Source organism: Neolamprologus brichardi, chromosome 13 (assembly GCF_056152115.1).
Source record: "Neolamprologus brichardi isolate AB-2024 chromosome 13, ASM5615211v1, whole genome shotgun sequence".
In the NCBI taxonomy this organism is placed as follows: Eukaryota; Metazoa; Chordata; class Actinopteri; order Cichliformes; family Cichlidae; genus Neolamprologus; species Neolamprologus brichardi.
This window is the reverse complement of record NC_142116.1, coordinates 5,984,881-6,008,098: the sequence shown is the minus strand read 5'-3', so window position 1 is coordinate 6,008,098 and position 23,218 is coordinate 5,984,881. Positions and strand designations below refer to the sequence as shown.

Genomic DNA, 23,218 nt, shown 5'->3' with positions numbered 1-23,218 from the left:
GAGGCAATAGAAAACCAACTCGCACTGCTGCATAGAGTATTAAAATGCAGAACCGTGAAACTGGCATGTGTTTTATTCTGCTTTGTTTGAATTTTGGGTAGCGCTCAGCAAACAAGGTGAAAAGAATGAGCTCCTGCTTTTAAAGGGAAAAAAAGTGACAGAGAAAGACTTTATCTTTTCAAATGACTGAATTCAAATGAACTCACAGTGCAAAAGAAAATGTGTTCAGTTTAAACTGCCTGAGGCAGAAAGGGAGAAATAAACATGCTCTGCACGCTTCCTTTTTGTATTCCTCTTGCATTTTGGTTTGAAAATGAAGCATCTTTAGAGACATTCTACATGTCTCATGCTATTTAAAGAGAAAAAAAAGGATCTATATGACAAAGGTATATTTTGGTTGCTTTTGCTTAATATTAAACATCCACAGTATATTTGCCACATAATAAGTACTTAGCATTCTTATATATTCATGAAGCTTTTGTGTGTTTCCGTCTTTGCTTCACAGGCATTCTTATTTATTTATTCTTTTTAATCATTTTGCCACAGGCATAGCAATATTGCAGTACCACAGGAGCAATGCTGTACTATTGGGATTACTGTATGTCTGTCTGGATCTAAACCTCCGCTAAATGTGTTAAAAGGTAAAAATGCAAATGATTTTGTTTTCAAGGTCACCAGACTGTGTGATTTTCTTTGACATCCAGCCATCCAGCTGTGATACAGAGAGCATCAAGGTTAAAATGCTTTGATGCCTCCAGTAGGTGATCTCCCTCCCTCTCTCTCTCCCTCTCTCTCTCTGATGATGCAACCTCTCATCACTCCTTGCCAAACGGTGCTAACTAGTGCCCAGACTCTACAACTGCCTCCTTCATGCCTTTTCTTTATATTTTTCTTCCATATCGCTGTGTTTCCCCCCACTGAATGCGATTCAAATGCCCTCCCTAGAAGCACACAGAGCACCGAGCAAGCCAAACAAATCTGACTGAGTTGTTTATCACAAGAGCTTGAATGTCAACTTGGCAAAACCTCCAGCTATAGTGTGTGGAAAGGAATGAGAGTAATTACACAGACTGACAGACACAAAAACACACACGCACACACAAAATTGCAAGAGATGCAACTGTGCAATCAAAGACACAAACAGACACACACACACACACTGTTTTTGTATAATAAACAGACTGAGGCAACGCTTTCATGTCGTCTCTCAGTTAAATGCGTGATGAAGCCATTAATTGTCTTTCTCTCTCTACCTTTTCCCTCTCTTTACTTAGGCTCTATTCACCTCTTTCCTGTTTCCTCTAAACCTTCTTCATTCTCTTTGTCTCTTCCCACCTATTTCTGTCTTTCCACCTCTCTCGCTTTCCCCTTTGCCTCTTTTTCTCACATGGTTCAATGATTGGAGAGTTCAAATTGCCACTGAATTTCATCATAGAACCCCACTCCTGCTCTCACTGCCCTTGTAGCCTCCTGCCAAATACACCAAGATATGCAAGAACACACACAAGCTCAATATGCCACCAGGACAAAAATCCATGTCAAAGACAATTGGAGAAAAGGGGGGTTTAGGAAAAAAACAGAGAAAAAAACCCAATTTCTTTTGCAAAAAAGCAAAAAATATTTGGTGCAGTGTTTGATCCACATAAATCAACAAGGGACTGAAACATTACACTCAACTAGGCAGTGTTTTAAATGTAGTGCTCTTCCTGTGGCTGTAACTAACCACATTTTTCGTTGAAAAATGTATAAATTAAAAATTGCCATTATAATTTTGGGCATTTCTTTGATCCGTTCTTTTTATCCAAGGTGCAGCGACGTTGTACAGAACAACAGATTTTTTCAATTTATTTTTTCTTTTCTCTAATCCACACAGGTGGTCGTAGGTTTAGGAACGTAGGTGTAGGCTAACAAGTTGCAACTTGTTAAAAGACATTTAAACATATATTGGTGGGGGTGTATATGTGTATATGAGCCTAGTTTGAACTAGGCTTAACCTAAAAAAAATCCCAAATAAACTCAAATTTGTGCGTGTAATTCTTTTTTTGTTTTGTTTTTTTCAATCATTAAAGATGTATACCCTACAATCATTCCACCTTTGAAAAACAAAAGTTCAAAGGATTTATATAAAACCAAAAAGTACCATGACATTTACGACCATGACGAGTGTGTGTAAACTTCTGACCACAACTGTGTACGCATATACAGACTCCCTAGGCAAAGGTATTTTACACTTTGAGCTTGACTAATCAGGTTTGAGTAGGTTTGGGCTACATGCAGGTTTAGAGACCCTGTGGCGAGGACTGTTTGGAGAAAAAGAAAAAAAAAAAACTGCTGTTGCCCTCAGAGCCCAGGGGAACTAATCAGGCCATCTAGTTGTTGATTATTGTTTCTCAAGTCCATATTACTGTAATGTTGATGTATATGACCGGTCACTTCATTCTTTGAAAGTTCCTCAGAAATAAAAAAAAAATCATTTTTTGTTTTTGCCCACAGTTATAAGCAATTTTCAGTTAAACAGGTCACATTATAAGGTGGGCAGGATGTGGATTGTATTTTAAGGCTTTTTTGGGCCCAATTTAAAGTTTCACTTTCGCTCACTGTTCACATTTAGTTAGGGTAGACACAAACAGTTTGTGGTTAAGGTAAGGAAACGATCCAGGTTTAGCTTTTAAAATTGGCTATTTAAAAAATAAATAAATAAACCAAGGCTACAAAGCTTTATTCTACAAATTTCCCTGCTGCTAGGTTTCACCAAATCTAAAGGTAATGGCACCGAGTTCGAGCTAATTTTCACTCACACCATTACATCAGCTCACACAGATGGCCTAGCCTCTCCCTTTCTGAAGGACAATAGTTTCTGTTTTGCCTAATTCCAACACAACTATGATAAAAATCCACTTTTCACTAATCTACAGATCTTTCCAATGAAGAATCCTCCTAGAAAGAGAGCAGTGTGCGTTATGATTTAATGAGCGTTACATCTGAGCTGTGTTTAGCAGATGTTCTTGCAACAGTTAAATGAGTCTTATAGGAGAACAACAGGGATCTGGACAAATCAATGCTGTGAATCAATCATTTTTAACTTCAGATGTAATTATTATCCATCGTTAAATTATATCCAAGCAAAATAAATGTTTTCACTATCCTCTCATTGTTCTATCAGTTATACTAATACTGGCAGGGCAGCAGTGTAAGCAGACATGGCTAGAGCTTCTGCTTCCTGTCCACTGGATCCAGCTCTTCTTGGGGAATAACAAGGCGTTCCCTAGACAGCCAAAGTACATAATCTCTCCAGCATCCGGAAGAGAGTCCTGGGATTCCCCAGGGGTCTCCTCCCAGGTAGACATGCCCAAAACACGTCACCAAAAAAACATCCAGGAAGCATTATAGTGAGACGCCTGAACCACCTCAGCTTACCGCATTTTATTGAATTTTTTTTTAAAATATATTTGGCATTAGTCAAAACTGATGTTTTCATATGGGGATCCCTGAAAACTGATTCTGTTCATCTGGATGTTGCATTTCGAATATAACATCCAGATGAACAGAATCAGTTTTCTCAGATTTCCTTACCTGTATGATTGAGCATACTTCAAGACCTTTAATATGGGAGGTTCAAACTACTATTGTCATAGTAAAATAAAATAAAGGTTTATATCTGGGACATGGAACATGTCCAATATCTTTTATGGCACCTTAAGAATATAAGATATCTCATGTGTGATTTCAAAGTGTTGAGACCACGTTGTTCAGCAGTTTTACTGCTCCTTAGTAAATCATATTTCCTAAGAACATGGCCAGTCTGGTGACCTACAGACAAAGAAAGGTAAACTCTTAAAAACGCTATCAGTTACTTTTGGAAAACAATAGATACACCCAGCAATTTTTTAAAAACACTATTATTTATGACAGTGATGAATAAATGAACAAACAAACTTCCTCTTCTGCTAACTGATAAAAACACCAAGAGGTCTCAGCTCAAACCTTATCTTCTTCTAATTACACTTTGCTCTTTGAAGTGAGGTCATGTTATTGTTGCACTGTATACAAAAGGAAATTAGTCACAGAGGTAAAAAAAAAAAAAAAAAAAAAACTCAAATACTTTTCAGACTGAGTAAAATGTTACGACATTTACCGTAACAAACCAGTCAGCTGGCTGGCTATATTGCCTACAGTTGAATCTAGATTCCCATTTAGGGAACTGAGGCTCATATCAAAAGTCATTTCCATAAAAGGATTTCCTCCTTGCTCACATCTGGAAAACCAGTCCCACAGAGTGATGTGTTTGTGTGTATTTGTTTGTGTTTCAGTGTGAACATGTATGGTGTGTGTGTGTGTGTAATGCGTGGACGCGCGCATGAGCACGTGTCCACTTGTACGTGTGGGTGAGCCAAGTGAGATAATAGAAACAATACTTAATCTGATCTAGCCAGTCCTTAATCAGGTCTCCCCAGTCCTTCCTGCTGGTGGTTTCCATAGCAACAACCCTTCACTTCTTTCAAGTGCTCCTCTGATTTGTTGTTTTGTACTAAAAGTATGTTTGAAGACACTCGGCTGAACCTCTAATAAAAACATAATGAACAAAATTAACAACATGCTGCTTAAATTGTAGAAATATTTTATAAAACGTGGCTGTGATACAAAAAACATATCAAAATATACTAATAAGATTGTAAGAACAGCATTATAGGATATATCATAAATACTTAAAATTCACAATGGCTTCATCCTGGTCACATCTGATAGTGTTAAAACTTAGAACCTTTCTCTTCAGCTTTACTTTTGATAACATATTCTTATAGACGTTACTGACTTTTCTCATTTACCAGCACATTGTATCAAAGTTGTAAAGTTTTTTGTTTGTTTGTTTCCCTGGGGGAGGGGGGGGTGTGTCCTAATTGAATTGACAATTTTAATTAATTTTATCCAGTATTACTTTATTTTTTCACATTAATGTTAACTGGTTTCTATTTTAAACTCCTTTATTTTGCTGTATTTCATTTTTATTGCTATTATTGTTCCAAATTTTAGTCTATGTGAGCTTTAAATTGCAATATATTTTAATTTATTTTTGTCTTTTTATTAGATTTTTATTTAATTTGCTCTATTTTCTTATGTTGTTAGCAGTAGTCTTCTCTGTAGCACTTTGATTTGCACTGATCTCAAGACAAGCTGCTATATAAGAGATTGTTTTGATGACCATGGTTAGCTAATTTACTCTTTTGGTTTTAATTTTTATCTTCAACCCTCAAAAGTGGCAGTAGAGGAAATTGCAGAGGAGTTCTTAAAATATTCCAGTTTAGTCACACGGGTTAGGGTCAAGGACCCTTTGTAAAGAAAGTGAATTTGCAAGTTTTGTCCAACTAACATCACTTCATATAAGTTTTTAGTTCATTATCGCAGTTTTATCCATGACACCCATAAAACACGTGTGGCTGCATCGAGTTGAGTTGTTACAGTGAACTTAAAGTGACGTAAAGTAGTTATCCAGCTGCACTGGTCAGAAGTTTCCATCAACTCAACAGGAAGACAGAGGTTACGGCTTTTCACAGTGCTCTGTGCATGTGTGTGTGTGTTGCATGCTGCTACTGTTTCAATAGTAGGAAGTCAGTGTGACCCCACACAGTAGAAAAATTCCTCGGCCCAAAGCATTTCACACTGGTAATATCACGTTGAGGACGTTTACTCTCCTGCAAGTTACTGTTGATGATTTGTGGCAGAAGACTGAACAAGCAAGCAATCAAACTGGATTTGAGGTCAAAATAATGTAGCGTAACTCACAGATAAGTTTGCCAATAAAAAAAAAATCATAACTCAAAAGTGAATAGTAAAGAATTTAAGCGATATGTAGATGAACATGAATAAGGATGAAATATTTTTACTATTGCATGGAAATAAAAAAAGGACTTTTTAAATTTGCTAATACACTCATCCTGGACTGTGGTGCTGACACTCACTAGTCCCTGGCCTCCTTCCTTCCACCTAGCAGCCTCAGGGTGCTGGTGAAACCCTCAATGCCTCGTCTCTCCCTTTTATCTTGTGAAATTTACCTTTAAGACCTAGTGAGGATTGGATTTAAAAAAAAAAAAAAAAAATTATAATGACCAGAGACATAAAACCAAAACCAAGAAATTCCCCTTTTGCTCCTCTTAATGAAAAGCATTTCATCCAACACCACCTCTTTCTTCCCAGAGAGGATTATGGCTGTGCACAATTTTACAAGAATAAAATTTTTAAGTGGCTGATGCTTTTGTCACTTTTTGTGCAGATGTAGTTCCCCAAACGATTTTGCCAATATGTTTGACTTTACTGCCAAAGAGTTGTGGCTTCATGCTATTGTCCAAGTGGCTACAGCTACTCTTGTGTCTTTTGCACAAGAGTCTCATACACCAGTGGTGGTCCACAACGTTTCAGTACAATGTTTCAGTAAAAGAAGGCACTTCTCACCGGACATCCAGTTATCCGGTTCTGCTTGTCATATAGCATGCTGGAGAAGGTGTAGGTGATCTTCTGAATCGCTACTGAATACATAGTTAATTAAATTAATTAATTTTCTTTTCTTTGACTGACTGCCTTAAAAGTAGATGTTGTTTTAAATAAGCAATTGAAATTAACTCTCCTGTTCTAGCAGCACTTGAAGTTGCCATTGTGATTCAAGAACTAGCTAACCAGTGACTGCCTGTTCTTCTCTGAGCTGTGACAATGTGAAATGTGTGTGAACATGGGAATGATGTTGAATTGTCCAGTCGACTCCGACACTCTGGGCCTGTGGAGGTCTATCAATGCCTCAAGCTTGGGTCTGGAAGAAGTTGGTAATTCCTTAGAGCAAGGCATTCGGTCAGCCTTTAAGTGATTCTGACAAAACTCAGACTACTCAGGAGGGGGAAGCAGCTTCTTGCTGACACTGCATGCAGTGGGAATGGAATGCTGCTGACTTCAATACAGGACATAGTTGGACAATGGAAGGAATAACTAGACGACCTCCTCAATCCTAATATCTTCCACAGACAGAACAGAGTCTGGGAACAAAGGGAATGACTTGAGGACTTGAGGTAAATAACTCCCCCAAGGTGCATGAGATTCACCCCAAGTTTCTCAAGGCTTTGATTGTTAGGCTGCCTTGGTTGACATGCCTTATGAAACATCACATGGAACTCAGCAATGCAAACTGGGGTGGTGACTCCCCTTTTTAAGAATGGGGGCCAGAGGAATGTGCTTAGAATTAAGGGGTATCACATTTTACAGTCTTCTCAGGAAGGTCTATGCCAGAGCCTTAGAAAGGAGAATCTGTCTGCTTGGTAACCGTTGGAACCAGGAAGAATAAAGTGGTTTAAATTGTAGTTGGGGTATGGGGAATGTAGCTTGATGAAATTGTGTAACAAATGGGCAAAATTAGATGAACAGAATAATTATTTCAGGTTTATGAAGTATAATTAGCACACTGGAATGTATATCCCAACAGACATGGTGCAAGAGGCTGAGTAGATCCCAAACAGTAGTCCATCACAGGCCTAAAAGATAGACATACATATCCACATATATTATATAGAATCTCCATTTATCATAACAATGTGGGAGGAAAGTGGAGGACACGGAGAAAGCCTAACTGTCAATCATGTCATTGCTTTATTGCACATCTCCAGTCTTACTATTAAGTTTAGGCTGCAGATAAATCTTTATGAGTCTATCTATAAGTCTAAATTATTTTTCTTTAGTCTAATGTATAACATAATGCATGCTTTCTTTCTGTGTATGCAATGTCTAGTATTTGCAGTGTACATTGTTTGAGTTCAGATCGCTAATTCATTGCGTTTGCCTATATTTTCGCTGTTTTTTGTGTGGACACCACTGGAATTAATGCTTTTTGGCTTCTGCTGGTTAGTGTGAAGTAGACATAGATAAAGAAAAACATTTACCTTTTAATAAATTACCAGGATGTTCTTCAGTTGTTTAATTATTCTGTGATTAAAGAAAATTACTATAAAAGAGATAAGCTGCTAAAACACAACTCAAGTTAAAGTTTTTTTTTGAAGTGCCTGAATAAAAAGCTAATTTCTTATCTTACATACTTTCTGTCTACTTTTTGTCACGCTTTCCTTTCTGGATATGGTAGTTACCCGGTGTTAGTAGTTTTCTTGTTTTCTTGTTTAGTGAACATCATAAAATATTGAGCTTTCAATTTTCACCCATAAATCAGTTTATAATAAATACAGAATCAAATACAGGAGAAGAAGTGATAACAGAGGGAGACTAGTTTAATGGAGAAAGCAAAGTCCAATAAGTTTACCTTTTTAAAATAGTATTGCAGTTCAGTCTCTTGGGTGAAAATCATTTCTTTCATATCCATAAGACAGAAAAAAATGTCTCATATGCCTCAGCTTCCCTTTCCCTCTTCTAGTATATTTTGGCTCTAATGTTTATTTTAGTGATTCTATGTGACCAGCCATCACTTTGGTCCAGACTCACAGTCTGAATTGAAAATGATTCCTTAATTTTCATCTATTGCCACTTGTTTGTTTAAGAAAAATAATCATTTTAAGTTATTCAAATTGCAAACTATATATAAAAGAAGGAGGTACCCACTGCAACATCATTCACTCACTATTATAGGAGTATAGCAGTTGTCATCTTGGTTTTCTAAAGCCAGAAGTGGCTATCCTTTGATGAAATGCAAAGATTTTTGGCTTAAATTTAAGCTACTGATGTTGCTAAGATAAGTGTATCCACTGGCAAAAGTTATTATTGGCAAAAATTATTCGCTAAGACACAAATACTGGCTAATAAATGCTAAATGACACTGTAAGGAGCACAGACTTATTGGACTGTGAGTTACTACACAGCAAACCATTTTATTTTTCAGATAAAAATTCAAACAGCACAAACACAGTCCAGTTCTATGATTTGAATTTACATAAAGTGAAGGCGAGCAGACATCTCAGACAGCTACAGCTGCCTGTGTAGGCATCTATCTGCCAGTCAACATGGTTACTTATCCAAATAATGCCCCCATAAACCTATAAATAGGTTCATTTTAACACAAAATTAAGTTGCAGCTTAGTTATGTTATTTGCTCTTTAGCTGTGGCTTTTTTCTTGTATAACAAATTACTGCACTTCCATGTCGAGGTTGTTTCCTGATTAGAATCAATAGTTAGTGACATCATCAGCTTTTTCAACAGCTCCCAAAATTAATTGTTCAGGAAAAAGGCAAGGTGCCATAGAGCCATTGGACCTGAGTGCTGTAATCAGGTAAAAATTTCAAACTGGTGACCAAATTGGGTACTTTGGGTACAAACTTGCCTTGCTTCTGTTTTGTATAGTACAAATGCTGGAGAGCAAATCCAGTACTGGAACTCCATTATGTGGACATTCAGTCCCAAACAGATTCTCTGAGAGTTTAGCAGTGACAGCTTTCAAGCCCAACTTTCAAATCCTCTTTCTGTCCCACCCCATTTACACAAATCCTCACCTCTATCTCTGTTTCTTTCAGTTCTGAGTTAATGCATTTTACTTTATAAAGGCTTTGCATTTATGCAGACATGACAATCCCTCTTGGGGGTTTTTGGTGTGTAAAAAAAATTAAGTACGTATATACAGCTATGCAGTTCAGCTGGAAATAGACATACCAAAGCTTAGTTAGCATTAGTTTCATGTTTGTATTTTTGGTCAGGAAACTAGCCAGAGGGGTTTAATCTAAAATGAAAGTAAAGTGGAAAGTTTTCAGAATCTTGCACAATAATAACATAATCAAAGGTTTGGCTCATGCAGAGCAGGGACTGTAAAATCTGAGATAGAAACTAAGTTCCAAGAAATGTCCCAGTTCCACACAGTTTAAAAGCAGTCAGCAAAGTTCAGGGTGAGCAATGCTTCCTCCTCCTCACAACATGTGTGTGATTAAAAACAGCAGCACAGTAACAACCCTAGAGTCCCATCACCAACAGCAGAGGGCCGTTAAGACGACTGCACACTCCGTTCACAGTGCTGCCGAAGCAGGCGCGATGCAGTCTGTGTCCAAAGGCTGCGACCAGATGGAGGCGTGAGAGGTGAAAGGTTTTCTCATGCTCATGTGTGCTCGTAGTGATTTGTTGGACTCCAGATCAAAAGTTCATATAAAACGTGCTGATGATGCCAACTGGAAAGAGTTTGGATTTTCACTGGCATGCAGTTCAAACTTTAGTGTACACAAGTAAAATATTCCTGTTATTATTTTGGTTGTTTGTTATTATTCTGTTATAAAAGGCATTTACAGCTACTCTCTTCATGAAAATAAAGTATCGGTTCACTAATGGTAAATGGTAAAGCGCTTTTCTACTCTCCTGAAGACTCAAAGTGCTTTATACAACACACCTCATTCATTGGTTCACACCCCATGGTTAAAAAATATAAACCAGCACAAAATATATAATTATAGACATAAATCTTCATCTTTGGATAGATTACAAAAATTAAATTGAAAAAAAAAAAGGTTGGTATTTGCATTTTTCTTCTGTAGCCTTAAGTCAAATACTAGCACACTAAGTTGGTGCTCGGTGATCAAAAACCTGCTCTCGGCATTTTATAATCTCCTGTTTAGTCAATTCAGTTTACTTGCAAACTAATGAAATTGCCACTGGTCATTGCTGTCCTTTTGTTTTTAGTGCAGATTTTGTGGGGAATCGAGATGTTGAATGCATTATATCAGCTCAAATTTTGGAGCATTTACATGGTGAGCATATTGGTATTCATAATTTTTGCCTCTTGTGCCAAAGTACAGCTTCACACAATCTGAGTGTGGCAGGAGACTTGGAAGATTAATGAGAGCTATTTATGGTTCATATGCAAAAAGTGTATAAAAGTTTTTACACCTTTGTTCCCAAGATCATGTCCCAGTGGTACAGGGACCACAGAATCTTTATCCTGTTACTCCAATTATTCAAAAAGTGTGCGGAGTGTCATTATTCTCAGTCACTACCATCATGAAAAGGTCAGGAAAAGCCTTCAGGTACGAAACAATCACATCCACTCATAAGCACATGAGAAAGAGGGGGTGGCTGACATCAGCTTTACCCCAGGCAACAACAGCATCTGGTGTGCGTGTGTGTTTTAATCTGAGCAGAGTGTGTGTTTAAAGCGCAGTGGGATGATCTCCCCTCATATCCAAAAGAAGCAGTGGAAAAGTGAAGGGGGGGTGGTCTAAGCTTGTTATTAGGAACACCCAGATTCTGTAGAAAGGGATGGGAAATCCCTTTCTGTCTCTTTTTATCTTTCTCTGGATTTGCAGTCCAGATGCCCCATCACCCCATCTATCTTCCACTACTGCTCCTATGATTGCAGCTTAAGCTGCATTTTCCCCACAACAACAGAAAATTGATTGTTATATTGTTAAGCCAGTTCTAATGTCTACATAAAATCCTCTTCCTCACCCCCACCCACCACAAAAAAGAAGCACAGGAATGGGATTATAATAAAGTGCTGCAAGTATAGTGAGACCTGCATCCTGTTTTTCATCATCTGAAGATGAAGGATTGTTAAAACTATAAGTGAAAAGATTTTAAAGTTAAAGGAAAACTCCAGCTTTTAAATTTGTTTAAGCCCAAAGTGTGTATTACACAATAAGCGTGGCATTTCACAATACAGAGCCTTGTTGTGCTCAGCTGTATTTTTGTAAAAGTTGCTTCATTGTTGGACTGGAGGTCTCTATCTGAGCACCTCTACGGGAATGTGTGCTGATGTCTGGAAGTCTTTTTTGAGAACCGAGTTTCACAATTAAGGGAATCTGATGACTTTCACCCAGGAGACTTGAGCTTGAATCCAGTTTTTGGATTTAAGTTTCATCTCCATAGTTTTCTTTTCACTCACGATTTGGTTAGTGATTAAAGTAAAACTGTGTACTATAATGTAAACCACATGTTAGAAAGCTTGCTAAAATAAAATGATGATGGTTTTCATTGCACTTTTTCACATGACTGCAAGAGATCTCTTGGTTTATTTTCTAATCTGATCACCTTTTCTGACCTAGTATCCATATCAATGTAAATTATATTGATTTCCTTCATGGCACCACAACAGCTTTGATCTGCCTGTTCATGGAGAAGGGGTGCCTGTCACCCAAATACTGATAAATACGTTTTGGTTTGGTGGTCATTTGTCTCCACATGAACAGCTCAGCCAACAAGGCGCAACCAAAAAAGCAGTTGTTGTTGTTTCTGGATACAACATTATAAAAATGCCTGGATGTAAAACAGGCAGAAAAATGCAGACATGCTGCTCAGTCAGATAAATGATAGTTAGTGACAAATAAAACAGAGCTACCAGAGCAAAGAGGACAGAGGGCAGTATTCATTTAGCATGCAAAGGCCAAGCAACGAGTTCACCAAGTCACTATTTCTGGGAAAGCGGATTCAGTGGAACGATTGGATTTCAGCACCGTGGCCCAGTGCCTCTGGGCTAGTGACTCTTTACTGCAGGCTAATAAGACACAGAAGATCAGTCAGCCATAATGAGAAGACAGACAAAAATAACTAACTAAATAAATAAATAAATAAAAGTAAGACAGAAGGACACAATAGCAGCAGGTGGAGATATTTGGTGAACTCCAATGGTAATACATGTACACACACACACACGCCCAGGGGGATTTAGTTATTGCCCAGAGGGCAGCAGTTGTATTTGATGTGTGATTAACAGTTTAATCTGTAGTCCTACTCGATATGATTAATGAGCCATAAATAGCTCTCATTAATCTTCCATGGAAATAATGACATTAGCATCATTAAGAGGATCTAGATTGTTGGCATAATTTGAATTTTTCAAGGCTGCTGCCCACTTTGTGATTGTATGTATGTAGTTATCAGATCAATCATAAAGCACAGTCAAGAACATATTTAACAGTTTCCAGGTTTGAGTCTGTAAAGTGTGCCACATTGAAGGGTTGGTGCACTGGTTCAAAGGTAAGATGACAGATTAAAGCCCTAACTTGACATTGCTGGAAGCTTCTTCTCCTGATGGCAACCAAATGGTTTTAAAAAGTGAGAACATTTGTCCTCGTGCATGTTATTACTATTACATCAAAATAAGGAAACTTACTGCATATGTTTTAATTTAAATCTGAATCTGTTTAATCCGTTTGTTGAGATAAAGTTCAAAAATGTTGTTTTTAGAGAAGGGCCCAGAGTCAGCCGTTGTAGCTGGGTGTGCTCTTGTCCTCTCTGATGCCTGCAATTTGAGACGTGAGGCTTGGGTGAGACATTTTGGCTTGTTCTTGCTTCTTTGCACTTGTGATGTTTAAGAATATGATTCACTTTGTTTGGTCTTCTTTTAGCTTTGGGTTAGGCTACTTGCATGTTAGATGAACTGTACCAGCACAAATATTTAGAGTAATTTTACAGTGTTTATAATGCTAGGCTCAGACTATACAGTATAAACTTTACTTTACTTTATTTTATTGATTTATATAGCACTCTTCACAGGATAAAAACCACTAAGTGCTTCACAATAATATAAAACAGATAAACAAAAACCAGCACAATCAAACATACAGCAAAAATCTAATCAAAAGCTAATCTAAATAAATGAGTCTTAAGATGATGTTTAAAAGAATAAATACAATCCAGGCAACGTGAAGATGGAGAGAATTCCAGAACCTGGGGGCCACTGCTCTAAAAGATCTATCACCTCTGGTCTTAAAACGTGTTCGTGGGACTACCAACAGCCTTTGATTAGATGATCTCAGGCTGCAAGAGGGAGTGTGAGGCTCTAAAAGATCAGAAATATAGATAGGAGCATCATGATTCAAAGCTTTAAAAGTCAGGACTAAGATTTTAAAATGAATTCTAAAATGTACTGGAAGCCAGTGTAATGATCGTAAAACTGGTGTAATGTGCTCTCTTTTTTGTGTCTTTGTTAAAAGCCTTGCAGCAGCATTCTGGACTAACTGGAGACAGTCAAGATTCTTTTTGCTCAAACGGAGAAAAAGTTACAGTAATCTAAGCAGTAATAAAAGCATGGATAATCATGTCTAACTCAGATTTAAACAAAAAAGTTTGCAGTTTGGAGATATTTGTTAGCTGAAAAAGGCAGTTCCTGTGTTTGTGTTGTCTGCCCATAACCTGGGCAGACAACACAAACATTGGTTCGGGGTGGAAATAAAAATGGGTTTTACATTACAGCCAATTGTTTGTTGACCAATATATGAACAAAGCACTTGCCTTCACCTGAGTTTTTTTTTCTCTGCTCATATATATACATAGACATGGCACGGTAAGAAAAAAAAATAATGTTGCTGGTGCAGTTATGTAAAGCTGTGACACAGAGTACACTAGACAGCTAGTATCACACACACCGCTTCAGTTGCCATTGTCTCTTTACATGATTTTTACATTCTTTTCCTGAAAATGGTGAGCCCCACATGCAAAGGTGAACCTTGCTAAACTACTGCAGTGCATGCTGTGCACCTTTTAATCGTGTATCTAATATGTAATACATCATGTGTGTAATTGTGGCTCCAACCATGTAGTGGACACCTGATCATGACCTGCCTTCACACCTGCCCCTCACCCTCCACTCAGCATGCACACATTTTCCAGCTTGACATTTATCTTTGGTTTTGCTTGTCTTCCTGATTGCTAATGACTCTTTTTGTTTTGATTACCTGCTTGTCCTCATTTTGGATTGTTGTTGTACACTGACTGCTCCCTTGCTCCTGACTCTTTTCTGAATTTGATAAATTGCCCTTTTCAATTTCCTGGTTTAACGTTCACACCAAACACTAACATGCCAGCTCCTAGGATTTTAACACCTCAGCACACGTACTCAGTTCCTTAGTTTATATTTTGGAGATGCACTTTTTTTTTTCGATAATAAAGACTTATTTGTTCAGATAGAGAGGGTGACAGCAAATTCATTAAATGCAGAAATCCCAAGCGCTTTATCCCATTTCTGACCCTTCTCCTCTCTCTAGATGTTGACAGCAGCATACAAAATGGTAACTCTGGAAAAGGTTCTTCTCCTTAATAACATGAATCGCCACTGTAGTCGTATATATTTAAAAATTATATTCCTCATTTTTGGCCATCATCTATGCCCAGTGTTGTGGAGTAACGGAATACATGTACTGCTGTTACGTATTTAAAATACAAAATATGAGTAACTGTATTCCGTTACAGTTACCGTTTAAAAAGGTGGTATTTAGAATACAGTTACTTTGCTGAAATAAATGGATTACACGGCGGTACTTCCCTGTTTCATATTGTGGCGGGTCAGGCCTGTTTAGGTTTTGTTTGACAGCTACGTTCTGTTGTTCCAGGTGGCAGCGTTACGGTTGCCATGGTTACAGGGTGACGCTCTCTCTCTCTGTGTGTTTCCTGGGTGAGAGAGGCCTTTTTGTTGTTGTTGTGCTAAGCTAATAGGCAGAATGCTACAGGTATAGCTCTAAAGAATGTAGCATCATAGGCAGCGTAGTCCGTGCTGCAGGGAGAATGGACTGCCATACCCGTTATGTGTCTGTGAGCGAGGGAGGGAGAAAAAGGAAAAACGGGAGCTGGAAGCATGTAAATATAATAATAACCACTGCAGCCAAGAAGAGAGCCTGACGAGCCCAGTTGTAAGTAAGCTATTAAGACTCGACTGTACACCGTGTTCGTGTTTTCCTCCAAAAACAATAAGTTCCGTTGGAGCAGCCTTTCAACGCCTCTCTCTGTCTCTGCTAGCAAAGTTGACCCAGACAACAAAGTAAAGCTAGTTTTTGGCTACGAGCCCGACACAGAACCCACCGTATTAGCCAGAGGTCCCTTTACTACGGTTCGGAGCCGCAGACCTTCAGTAACAGTAATAAATCACAGCAATAGTACATTCATGTAGTTGTAAACAGCATGATAATATATTAAGTAATCCAAAGTATTCAGAATACGTTACTCTCATTGAGTAACGTAACGGAATACGTTACAGAATACATTTTGGGGCATGTATTCTGTAATCTGTAGTGGAATACATTTTAAAAGTAACCTTCCCAACACTGTCTATGCCAATAAGATATATGAGATTAAAAAGAAAGAAATAGTAACGAGTAAAAGAGAATGCACCTAATAATGAATGCAAAGCATTAAGGAGGAAAAGGGTCGATGAAAGGAAATAGAGATAAATGAAAAATGAAACAGATGCCTTCCTAAATACATATGCCTATCTGTGGAAGGCATATAAACATGACAAGTACATGAAAAACACATTCTTCCACACCCGAGCACACACTACCACTTTCAGCTCACTTTTCCACTAAACATCACTGTCACACAGCCACCGCTGTCCAGCTGTGCTCACAACTGAAACACAAAACACCACTGTAGGATAGAAAGTATTATATATGTATGGCTGCACACTAGTTCAAAAGGAGAACAATCTGAGAAGACCAGATAAAGTGTCTGAATATGTTTGCGAAGGTAAATGTTTTCGCTCAATTTGTATTGAAAAAGTGGAAAGTGGAAAAAAACACTCAAGTAAAAAATGTAACGTAAAAAAAAGTCACTTACCTTTTCAACCGTGACAATTACAAGCACTTGCTTTGGCCAGTGGGTACGTTCTTGCTCTGCCTTTTGCTGACTGAATCTGAAGTTTTGGTGCGTGCATGTGTTTTAAGGTCTGATGTTAATAGGTCTCGTTATGAACAACCTCTAATCAGTAAAAATAGCAATGTCGGTCAGTGTTTAGTCTGCACACACATGCACGCAGTGCAACACACACACATTTTCAATGCGGTTCACATGATCATTAAATTTCAGGGTACATATGTGTGTGCGTGTGTGTGATTACATGGTGTCGGGGTCTCTGGGGCCACTTAAGCCTCATGTTCGAACAGGGCCTCAAATGCAAGCGCACTCTAAGAGTGAGGTCATTGGAGAAGGAGTGACAGCTTCAGGAAATGAAACACACCTCAAATTACAGCTAAACAACATTAACTAACATTTAAAACATGTGGTTTCGCATGACTCGCTTTCTCTCCATCAGACCAGCGTGTTTCTTGATTGAAACCTTGCCTTTTTCTGTCGACTGCTTTAAAACACAAACAGCAGAGTGTGAGAATATCACGCCGTGAACACCGAGGACTTTCTCTCCAGGATGAATATCGCACCGTTTTTATACTCACTATTTGTGCCAGACTTATAGTTTTCCCCTTTGCCTCTGCGTTGTTCCTCTCGGTGCCTGCACACATTTGGCATAGCGGGAGATATCGAGGCTTGTTTTCCTCCCTTCAGAAGCCATCTGCTGTTGTTTAATATTAAAAGACAAGTTCTGGAGTTAAGTAAACCATCATAGTAAACATGCAGGTTTCTGCTGAGAGTTTTTCCCATCCACACATTCATTAAGCCACTTTTTGCTTTCTGTCAATCACTCGACACCACAACAGTTCTCTGCCTGAAGATAACCTTTTAAAGACATGCAATGCCTGAACTGAAAGTACAAAGGATGTAATAATCACCAACTAACTAAATCACATATTTTTGATTATTTAGGACATGATCATTTATGAAATGGCTTTTATGTAACTATGGAAGATGGTGTTGTTTGCCATAGTTTACTGCAGTGTTGCAAAGTTCAGCTTTACAACACTGATGAAAATCTAAAATTGTTATTCCCACAAAAATGACCAGAAAGTTTGTGCATGCTCACAAGACTATAAAAGGGTCTACATTATTGTGCAAAAATCTTGAGTCATATAAAGACATGCTGCTGCATTTAGTGGTGGAGGTACTGTCCCATGGTTCCACAAAATGCTCTAAAAGTGTATCTGTTTCGCTTTATGCCACAGAAACATAAAGCACCTGGATTACAGGTTTAGTTCAGAGCTGTATATTCTTTATCCTCATTTGTTCTCTGAGTAGTCAACATACATCCAAATGCACGATCTGATATCCTCGTGTTGGTGTTGTTCCCAGATCATCATACTAAAGGTTGTTCCAGGATCAACATTGCAAGTGACCAATCAGAATGTTGTGATGTCATACTTTTGCGACTTCGGGAAAAACCGGCGTAAAACAAAAAACTGTACTTAAGCTGCAAGAAACCGCCTTTGTCCGCCGATCAACGGACCCTAACCCTGACCCTAACCCTAACCCTTTAATAAACGCTAAGCAGAATTGATATTGTCCTTGCAACATTGGAATTTCATAAATGCACGAATGGGTTGGCGCGCAAAAGAATAACGTCACAATAATGTGATTGGTCACTTGCAATGTTGAACCTGGAACAACATTTTCATGATGATCTGGGAACAACACCAACACGACGATATCAGATCATCCCATCCAAATAGTAATCTCAAGACTCTCAGCCTTGCTGGATGAATTTCCAACACGGGAAGGCGGAATATCTCTCTCTTGGAAAATGTTGTCTTTCAGCTGCTGAGGCCAGGGCTGGAGAGAAGGAAATGTGTGCCACAACGTGATTACTGTGATTACTACGCAGACTAATTTGAGCTGAGTAGGTGTGACTCTATGATAAGTTCCAGTGATTTGTGTGCAGATAAGACAGTATAAACATGAAATATATCTGTCTGAACTGAAAAAGTAAACCCCTTTGCTGACATTTAAATGACTGTGTGTTTGTAACCTGAGACACTGTTGGAAAAGTGACCCCGTCCATTAAAGGATTTAAGCAAGTTGGCAATAGCACACACACTGACATAGACAGAAAATGTTCATTTCTGATTGTTTCCTGAATCTGAGCATGTCTCAAAAAATCAGGGGTGTAAAATAAGAAAAGGAGAAAGAATTAATCTAGTGAAGAAGGTGCATCTTTAACACTGGTGGTATGAAGTTAGAAGAAAAACAAGATGTGTTGGAAAAAACTAAACATATTTTTTATACTTTATTGAATGCCAGAACAATTCAAGGATGGCTTATTAAAATGATGCTTTCCTTAAAAATGTGTTATTTAGGGTCCCTCCTTAGCTCACTTTGTAGTCTACTGCAGAGAGTTCCTGGGCCATTTGCTGAACGCCCCCCACCTCTCCCTCCCTTCTGTCTGTCTGTCTCTCTCTCTCACTGTCTCTATCCAATAAAGGCAAAATGCCAGAAATAGATCTCAATGTCTCATTTGACAGTGAAAGACGTGCTGTGAAAACTTTGTAGTTTTCTGTATTTCACTGAAGCTGAGGGCTGGGATCCATTCACAGTGGTTAGAGTGGATTCCAGCTTTCATGGTGGAGACAGTTATGGCATAATCCACTTCTCTGCTGGAGAACTGTATACTCTTTATGCTTCAAACACTCATATTTTTGACCAAATTTGACTAAACGAACTGTTTTCTTTTCATTTCACATGCATGACACTGCAAGCTCAGTTACTGATTGTGCTGTAAACCAGACCCAGATGTAAAAGGGCCATACTGACTCTGAAGGGAACCAAGAGCCTTTAATAGACTTGTCTTGACCACAACGCTCATCGTTAATCATCAGCAGAATCACCGACTTATAAAACAGTAATATTATAGTTTCTTTAAATGTTGGCAGAAAAAAATGATCCAATAACCGCTTGCTAAGAAAGTGGATTTAAAGTGTTGTGGAAGGAACCTTTCAACCAACGCAGACTGTTGGCTCAAAGCCATGATGTTATTCGTTTTTTGTCCTTGATTACATTCACGCTTACATTGATTTTCCATTGAGTGAGTGCTAGCACATGAAACCATCTCTTTATTTGTACAGAAAATGAATATTAACACTATGTACCTGACACTCCATTCATATTAAAATTAATGCATCTTAAGACCATGGAGGGGAATTATTTTTAACTCGTAAGAAAAGACATTTCAGGGGAAGCAGGGGAATTTACTATTTATTTTAAAAACGTTTCTCTTATTCCTGCAGGGTGAGAATTAAACATTGGGTGATATGTATGTAAAACTGGGAATTTCTGAGAGGCATGTGGGAGAGTATGAGTCTGAAACTTTGAAATGTTTAAGCCTATTAGAGTAAACAACAACCTGCCTGAGACAAATCAGACTTATTGTTTTTTTTAACATGTAAATTCTGACTTTAAGTCTGCTGCAGCAAAGCAAGTTTATCAGCATAAACTGTGAAAGATGAGGCTGAACACGACAACTAGAAGCAACATGGCTGGTAAGAGAAGACATCATGAAAGGAGACGGTAATAAAATGGTAGTACGTGCGCATGTGTTAGTGTGAGGGGATGGACTTTGACAAGAGGATTATCAACACACAGCTAATCTCGTTATTCCACTCTGATCTACATCACCCCATCACAAAAAAAACAAAAAACCCAAATACACTTTCTCAATAACCATCTTCTCCTTACATACTTAAAAAGCGAATCCACACATATAAACACGCATGATCACCATGGAATGTGATGGAGACACACATGATAAGATGTTTCAGGTATACAGAAGTCAACATACTCTCAAAAGCAGCCACACAGGCGTGTATACTGGCAACATATTAAATATGAGTGAGAATGACTACCCTCACTGGGGCACTAGTGTCCTTTATCACTAAATTAAACAACAATGGCAAAGCAATTAAAGTAATTCATTGGTTTTTGTGTGTGTGTGTGTGTGTAAATGACTTGTGAATCAATGCTAAAGTTTTGATGACTGGAGTGCAAATGTAGTTGGCCACACAGGAAAATCCACACACATCAAACATGTTTGATCTTTTTAACGAGTCATTTCTGGTTTATTTCTTCTTCTTGTTCTTGTTCTTGTTCTTCTTGTTCTTCTTCTTGTTCTTCTTCTTCTTGTTCTTTCTTCTTCTTCTTCTTGTTCTTTCTTCTTCTTCTTCTTGTTCTTCTTGTTCTTGTTCTTCTTCTTCTTCTTCTTCTTAGCCAATAGTGAGTTAGCTGAAGAAGATTTGATGAGCTATAACAGCTGGAGCAACATGAACTGAAAGTAAAGAGAAATGCTCTCCTGGTTTCATTCAGCAATGCATTGTCATAGTATGATGTGAACTATGGATTAATGAAATGTACAGTGATGCATTCTTTCCTTGTAGTACTCGAAGGCTGCATAAAATATAACTAAGAGCTTCCCTTAGCTTACTTTAAGAATCCTGCTGGTGCTAAAGGTAAACTGCAGCAGTAAGGTTGGGATCCCCCCTGGTCTAGCATTGCACCTTCATTTGCCAGAGCATCTGTGGCAACAGTCTGGAATCTAGATCCCAGTTATGAGGAATACAGGTTAGTTTTAAATGTATGATTCTTGTGTTGACCCTACGTTATTTCTGCTTCCTTGTGTTTTTTGGATTCTGTTTCTCCTCTCATTTGGAGTTTTTCTTGGACTTGCTCCAGCAATAAAGCTCACTTTTTGTTTGCAAACTCTATCTCCTGTGTACTGCATTTTGGGTCTCCTACAAGAGTAGTATGTGAAACTAAATATAGCCTTTTAAAGGAAATGCTAGAAACAAGGAAACCTACCTGGAGAAAGAGGTAGAAAACCCTGGTTTGGCTGCAGGGAAAGGACCAAGAAAGCAAAAACTGAGATGTCGTCTGCCTTTTCTGTAGGTTACAATGAAAGTGCCTACTAAACTATATCAATTTTTTATACTGTTTTTCATATTAGATCATACCAGGAGGGGTTCATAAGAAGCACGGGTGCAAAAATGTTTACTTAAGTAAATTTCTCAGTGGCACCAGACAGGGAAATGTTTGCTTAAGTAAATTCTGGTGAAACAGCTGCTGCAGCTCCTGTGCAGAGTGTTTCAGAATGTGAACAGTTGCAGGGAAACATTTGATCACATAGTAAAAATGTTACACTTTTAAGGGTTTAATATTTAAAGCAATCATCTCACAAAGGATAATAGTAAAAAAAAACAAAGAAATTTTAAAAATATAATTGATTTGTTTCTATTGGCATACTCATGCTTCAGTTAGTTTAATCTTTTAAAAAAGAACAACTAATGATTCTTTATTCAACTCAAAAGCCAACATGTCCACATCTTTTAACTCCAGTTTATAATCTTGACTGTCCTCGCTGAGTAATCGTCATAATAAATAAAGTAATATGTGTAAAATGTGTAAAAGTGCTTCCTTAGCTCTAAAGGCAATGAAGAAAAACTAGCTTTAGATTTAGGTTTAACACAACCTAAGAGACTGCTAATCAGTGAAGACCTCATAAGTTTAAGTCTATACATCTTTGTTTTTAACAAGAAAGGGTACATTTCTGCACGGAAAGATTTTCTGCATTTTCTCCCTGAAAATCATTGCCTGCAAATAGTTTTTGTTTCTTTCCATGAGTGTGAAATGTGAGTAGAGAGGCAGAGTTTCCAGCAGAGCTGTAATGGCAGCGAGTCTTGGCAGAATGGTGGTAAATTGCAGGGAATGTAGGGGGTTGTGTCACGTCATATTTTGCAAAGTCAGCCACTCAGTCTCAGTGAAATTATTTTTTCAAGGGTGGGATGATTCTGTCATGTTAAAACGTAACATTCACAGTGTGTGTGTGTGTGTGTGTGGCTCACACCCATATACAAACCCACAGGCACTTAGCTCAGTGTGCGACTGCCTGAGGTCTCCAAATCACTTAAACCACCCCTATGCTTTGACACCTGAGAAGACATGCTGATCCAGTTTATGTGAATGAGATTAAAGAATTACTGGGTCGCAGCATCAGAAACTACACATTGCATTGATTCAACTCAGTACTTGCATGGACACACACACACACACACACACAAACCAGCTCATACACACCAGATGCAATTAACATGAGTGAAAAAACAACCTCTTTCACAGAAAGTCCACATTATGCATCATGACTCACTCTGAAAATCAAGCTGTGTAATCATCAGCCTCCAGACGTATTGGCTAATCTGATATCACAGCACATGTACAGATGCACATTCACATCCTTGAATACAAAACTTACATTGTCAACTTCTTCCATGATGGGACAATGATTCCCACGATTTGGCAATAATCTTCATTTTTACCTCCCTCCCATCACCACCCTCATATTAACTAATTGTACTATCCTTTAATTTAATCTATCAAAGAGAATGCTGAACTGTTACATGGGAAGACTTTTTGGGGGGGAACAAATCCATAAACGTATAAATCGATCAAGAATATTATCAAAAGAAAATGCATCGCCTGTTCCAGGCCATCACATGAAATCCACAGCTGAAAATAATAATTCTAAGTGCATTTGGACTGTACAGCTCCACCCATTCAAATTCCTTAGTGGTTTGAATTTGAGTACACACTGACCCAGCATGATCAAGAAACATAATGATAACCAGT

General features: G+C 38.2%; 1 protein-coding gene across 1 annotated transcript in view; it reads right to left on the bottom strand.

Annotated features, from left to right (window-relative positions):
* cdh5 (cadherin 5) overlaps positions 1-16,567 on the bottom strand; it is a 68,089-nt gene extending 51,522 nt beyond the window's left edge. Inside the window, exon 1 of the mRNA XM_035904841.2 lies at positions 16,502-16,567. The gene's annotated coding sequence lies outside the window, so the exon portion shown is untranslated. The remainder of the gene's footprint in view (positions 1-16,501) is intronic.
* Positions 16,568-23,218: the final 6,651 nt, after the last annotated feature.